We start from the raw sequence: 6,062 nt of genomic DNA, 5'->3' as shown, positions 1-6,062 counted from the left end.
ATCCCTAAAGAATGTTGATGGGATCTGGATTGGGATTGCATTGAATGTATAGATTGCTTTGGGTAGAACTGACATTTTCACAATGTTCAATCTGCCTATCCATGAGCATGGGATGTTCTCCTTAATTCACTTTTATGTTCAATTTTTATTGTGGTATCTCTTTGCTTGATAGCTGTTTGATAAACACAGATCTCCTTATTAATTTAGAAAACAGGAAACATTAGGCCTCAACTTATTTTAATATTTTTAATGTGTAATTCTTCTCTACAACATTATTCATATATCTCTGGCTTACTCTGCAAACTGCAGGTTCTTGGTGTAGTTACCAAATCTATGGGTGAAACAGGCAATATAGCAAACCAAACCAAAGCCTATCCCCTGGCTCCTGTGTAATAGTATGTGTTTCTCTGAGTCCTACCCACTGAGGACATACTATATCCCAGAGGAAAGAAGTCTTCTCTTGTGAAAGAGAATACAAGAAAGTGCTCTATGACCAGAAATGAAATGCTGAATATAAAATGCTCAGAGAATTCACAGATTAAATGAACTAACTCCAAAAGTAAACTTCATAAGTAGTGACTGGGATCTTAAAAGCTTGCAAATGGCCATCTAGATGCAATGAGGGGTCTCTCCTCATCCAAAGCAAAGAAGAATGAAGAAAACCAAAGTCAAATGGAAATAATGAGTCCAAGAGGCTAGTACACCATGTGATCCTCAGCTGATACGACTGTGAGATCAGAAGAACTAGACGTTGCCCGGCTACCACTGTCAACCACTCAGAGTGGGATCTATGTAGGAGATCCTGGACAGAGTGGGAGAACAATGTGGAACAAAATTCAAAATCATTTGAAAAAAAAAGGGACCAGGTTTGCTGGTCTGATAGAGCCTAATGGAACCATTGAGACTATGGCCCCTAGCTGCCCTTCAAGTCTGGAATTGAACACACTCCAGTGGCTTCCAGCCAAACAAAAGACAGTCGTATGAGGTGAACATTTACACTAGGTAGATATATTCCTTGGAGGGATCAATCATGCGAGAATAGAAGGGCTGTGTATGCACAGGGAGACAGCTTGAGGGACAGGAGTGCATGGGAGGGAAGGACACAAGGAAGAGTTAACGATGGGGAGGAAGTGGGAAGGAAGCTGTTGCATTATAAGAAATTGCAGTCAACATCATGAGACAAAGTATATGTGAGCTGCGGTTTGGAAAATGAATTTGCTCTGTAAACCTTCACCCAAATCACAATAAAAATTAAAAAAGCAAAACAAAACTTCAGAGTGTGCTGCTGAGACAACAATGACTGTTTTGCTAACAGGAGAGGAGGCTATTAAAAAGGAGACTGCAATGAGAGTTACCATCTGAACTGCAAATGATGTACTTATACTTAAAAGTAAGTGGAGGTGGAGAGGAAGCATTTTCAGAATGGTTGAGTAAGGACCTTGGAAAATCTGTTCCTCCATTAAAGCAATAAGAACATTGGCAAAAACTGTCAAATGAACTTTTTCAGAATTCTGGAAAATAACCAAAGGCTTGCACTAATCCAAGGAGTGTTTATTCAAGGGAAGAAACAGCTTCATTTTGGTAAAAATAGTAAGCTTCTGGACAGTTTACCTTGCCATATTCCCATTCCCCTCTCCACAGCTCCATGGTGCCTTGAAACCAACAGACATTCAAAGCTCCAGCCACACTGAATGACTGGCAGGTCCCCAAAACTACTATGCTCTTGTAACCCAGCCCATGACTCTACAGCTTCTAATGTTAACTCCCTTTAAGTTTTTTCTTTTAAAAACCCAGCAGCTGAAAACAGGAGAAAACGAGTACACAAGGTTCTTCACGGATTTTGGCCTGTGGAACATGTGTGGAAGACTCCAGCCTTGTCCTAAGATGACTTAGTGACTGTGTCCCTCTAAAACGCCCCCACCAATCATGCTAAGGCCACCATTTTTAAAACATGCAGGTATGACCACTGCAGGTGCACTTGCACCACCCTAAAAATCTCTATGCATTGGATCTCTTAGAATTTCAATAAATATTTATAACTTCCCTTTATAAACCCTATAAAGCTGTAACTCACACTTACCTAGGGGAGTCAGATCTGAGGGAGAGTCCCCTTCACTCCTTACTTGTTGTTGTTGTTTGCCGTCGAGTTGGCCCCGACTCATAGCGACCCCTCCTTGGGTTTCCAAGGCAATATCACTACAGAAGTAGGATTGCCCAACCTTCCTCCGAGGAGTGGCTGGTGGGTTTGAACCGCCAGCCTTCTGGTGAGCAGTCAAGTGCCTTAGGCCCTATGCTACCAGAGCTCCTTCACTCCTTACTTAGCACTTTGTAAATAAAGCTACTTTCTCTTTCTCAAAGGTCAGTGTCCAGAGATTAGATTGTGTGTGTGTGCTGGATGGTGACTTTCCTTGGAGTCATCGCCTATTACATTCTCAGGTTTTGCACATGCTACGCCCTCTGCCTCATGCACTTTCCCATGATGGTCCACAGTCTAACAGCCCGTCTAATACCAAAACCAAAGCCACTGCCATCGAGTTGATTCCTACTCTTAGTGACCCTTTAGAACAGAGTAGAACTGCCCCATAGGGTTTCCAAGGCTATAAATCTTTATAGAAGCAGACTGCTTCCTCTTTCTCCAGAGTGGCTGATGAGTGTGAACTGACCTTTTGGTTAGCAGTTAAATGTGTTAACCACTAAGCCACCAGTGCTCCTGCCTGCCTGTCTAATAGCAACTCAATTTTCATTTCTCTGATTTCATGTCACTTCCTCCAGGAAGTCTTCCCTAACTTCCTATCTCACACTCCCATGAATATCCTATGGATATCCCAGAGGGGGTTGTGGTAAACTCCCATAAGTAAGTACCTCCTGGATAACTGCCAGAAAGGGTTACGGTAAATGTGGATCCACCATTCCTTTTGCTCCCCTGCCCTGGTAGCCTCCACAGCATCAGTGAGGTGGTAAGTAACTGAAAAGGAATTAGAACATCGAAGGGAAGTTTTAAAATCTGTGCCCTAAATGTGAGTTCTGCTGTGATGCAAGGAAAAGGTACCCAGGTGAAATCCTCTCTGAGCACGAAGATGATCCTCTTGTGGACACAGCTTCCCTCCTAACCCTGGTTCTATGTCCTTGGGTCTGCCCTCTCCAAGAAAGAGCCTCTTCTTCAAGCTGCCATGTGTTATACTTGATCCATAATCCCCTTTGAGACTGTGCCTCCTTTCTGCACAGATTAGCCTTCTCCAGATCCAATGGCCTTTTTTTTCCCCAGAGACCAAGTCTAATCATACAGTTGATTTTGCCTCATAGTGACCCCCATAGAGTTTCCAAGGCTATAAATCTTTATGGAAGCAGACTGCCTCACCTTTCTTCTGCAGAGCAGCTAGAAGTTTCAAACCACTGACTTTTAGTTAGTAGCCATATGCCATAACCACAGCACCATGAGAATGCCTGAAGAATCCCCCAGGGAACTTTTTTTTTTTTTTTTTTAAGATTCTAGGTCCTACCTCAAGGATTTCAATATTTTAGACCTGCAGAACACATTGCCAAACTCTAAAAGCAATCAAAAGATCCTCTTTTCCTCAAACCAAAACCAAATTCATTGCCATGAGTAGATTCCAACTCATAGAGACCCCAATTGGATTTCCAAGGCTATAAATCTTTACGGATACAGACTGCCTCATCTTTTTTCTGTGGAGCAGCTGGTGGGTTCAAACAACTGACCTTTTAGTTAGCAGCACATGCCTTAACCACTGCACCACCAGAGCTCCTTCCTGTTTTCCTAAGCATCCACAATTTGCAATGCCACCCTCTAAAAAATGGAATTAACATTGAGTAATAATGCAAAAGGGGAATAATTTCTTTGGTTCTTTGCAATTCCCTTCCCCAAATATTTTTAGCACCCTACTTTTTTTTTTTTTTTTGATCTGTTAGAAATAAAACATGAGGCCATTACTGAGCCATTCATCTCTTAGTGGCTGTTTCCTTGACTACACTAAAGTTTTAAAATTACCATTTGTAAGTATGTAAGTTCTTAGAAAAATCATCTCTTCCTCAGGTAGGGTAACAACGGAGCTCAGAGGATTTATCCTTCTAGGATACACTCATTCATTTCTTCATATTTCCCAAGATCATCTGTGCAAGTCACTTGGCACTGCATGCAATTGCCTTTTTAGTAAAATTAAATAAATTAAATTTATTGATACATGTAAAGCATTTAGAACAGGGTGTAGTCCACAGTAAGCACATTAAATTATCCATTACTATCTTTTTTCATTAATTCTAAAACACATTTTTTTTCCTCAAACTTTAACACATCTGAAATCGGGGTACAATTTACAATCAGCATCACTTAGAATTGGATTAATACAGTATTAGTTGTCTTTCTTCCATTCAATTTGACTGGAGGCCCCTCAATGGTGAGGCTTCTTCATCAATACACCCCAAACCTTGCAGGGCACTGGCATATAGATGGTGCTCAGTGAACTGGCAGAATGAATGACACATAAACAAAGCCTTCCTGATGTTTGCCCCTTCCTCTTCCAGGCAGATTGCATGTAACTCTCTCCTTTGGACTTCCAAAGCATTTTGGTTCAACCTGGTACAGTAAGTTATCAGGTTACAAATGTCCCATATAAGCACAAATCATACTTGCCTTTCAATGTTATGTAAATTTTCTCTCATTCTGAAATGACTGAACCAACCCTGACTCACAACAAATTCTTTAACACAATCACCTTCACTTGCTGCACATGCAGCTTTTAAATCATTGAAAAAGCTTGGAGCTTTTTCCTTTTTAACTTTTTACTGTGATTTGGGTGAAAATTTGTAGGTCAAATTGGATTTCCATTCAACATTTCTTACACATTTTTGTTTTGTGACATTGATTGCAATCCCCATAATTTAATAGTACTCTTCTCACTTCCTTCCTTTGTTTACCATTTCCATTCATCCTTCTTTCCTACTTCTTCCTGCCTTCTGAGCTTTATCCGTGGGCAAATGCTACTCTTTTGATCTTGTGTGGTTGGTTGTTCTAAGGAGTGCTTATCTCCACGGTGTCTATTGTTTGGCTGAAAGTTGAGCTATGGGGGTGAGTTCAGTCCCAGGCTTGCAGGTTGTCCAAGGGCCATAGTTTCAGGGGTTCCACCAGTCTATCAAACCAATGAGCCTCGGTCTGATAGAGCCTGGTGAGACTCCTGAGACCATGGCCCCGAGTTACCTGGAATTGAACTCACTCCCATGGCTTCCAGCCAAACAACAGGCATATACAGTGAATATTTACATCAGGTAGATATGCTCCTTAGAACAATCAATCATAGGAGAACAGAAGGGTAGTATCGGCACAGGAAGACACCTCAGGGGGCAGGAATGCATGAGAAAGAATGACACAGGGAAGTGGTAACTATAGGGAGGAAGTGGGAAGAGAACTGTTACATTGTGGGGAATTACAGTCAATGTCATGAAACAAAATGGGTATGAACTACTGTATGGAAAACGAGTTTGTTCTGTAAACTTTCAGCCAAATCACAATAAAAATAAAAAACAACATCAGTAACAACAAAAACAGTAAGGCTTGGCTTTTTTTTAATTATAATTTTGACTTTTGTTCCACATTTTTCGCCCACTCTGTCCAGGATCCCTGTGATCCCTTTTAGAGTGGTTGACAGTGGTAGCTGGGCACCATCTGGTTCTTCTGCTCTCAGGGTTATGGAAGCTGGGGAGTGCATGGTGCATTAGTCCTTTGAATACTGTTTCCATGCATCTTTTATTTTCTTCATGCTTCTTTAATCCTGACAGGGAGAGACCAATAGTTGCATTTTAAATGGCCACATTCGAGCTTTTAAGACCCCAGTTGTTTTTCACCAAAGTTGGATGCAGAACATTGTCTTTGTGGACTATGTTATACCAATTGACCTCCATGTCCCCTGAGACTATGGTCCTGAGCCCCCAGGCCTAGTGACTCATCCCATCAAGGTATCTGCTTATTGCTAAGAAGTTTTCACAACATTGCTCCCTGCATGCTCTAGTGTATTCATGAATATGTTGGCAGCACATATGAATACATACAG

Source organism: Orycteropus afer, unplaced genomic scaffold, assembly GCF_000298275.1.
Source record: "Orycteropus afer afer isolate SDZICR_OR568_19922 unplaced genomic scaffold, OryAfe1.0 scaffold00158, whole genome shotgun sequence".
Lineage (NCBI taxonomy): Eukaryota > Metazoa > Chordata > Mammalia > Tubulidentata > Orycteropodidae > Orycteropus > Orycteropus afer.
The sequence above is the reverse complement of the archived record's forward strand: the minus strand, read 5'-3'. Positions refer to the sequence as shown.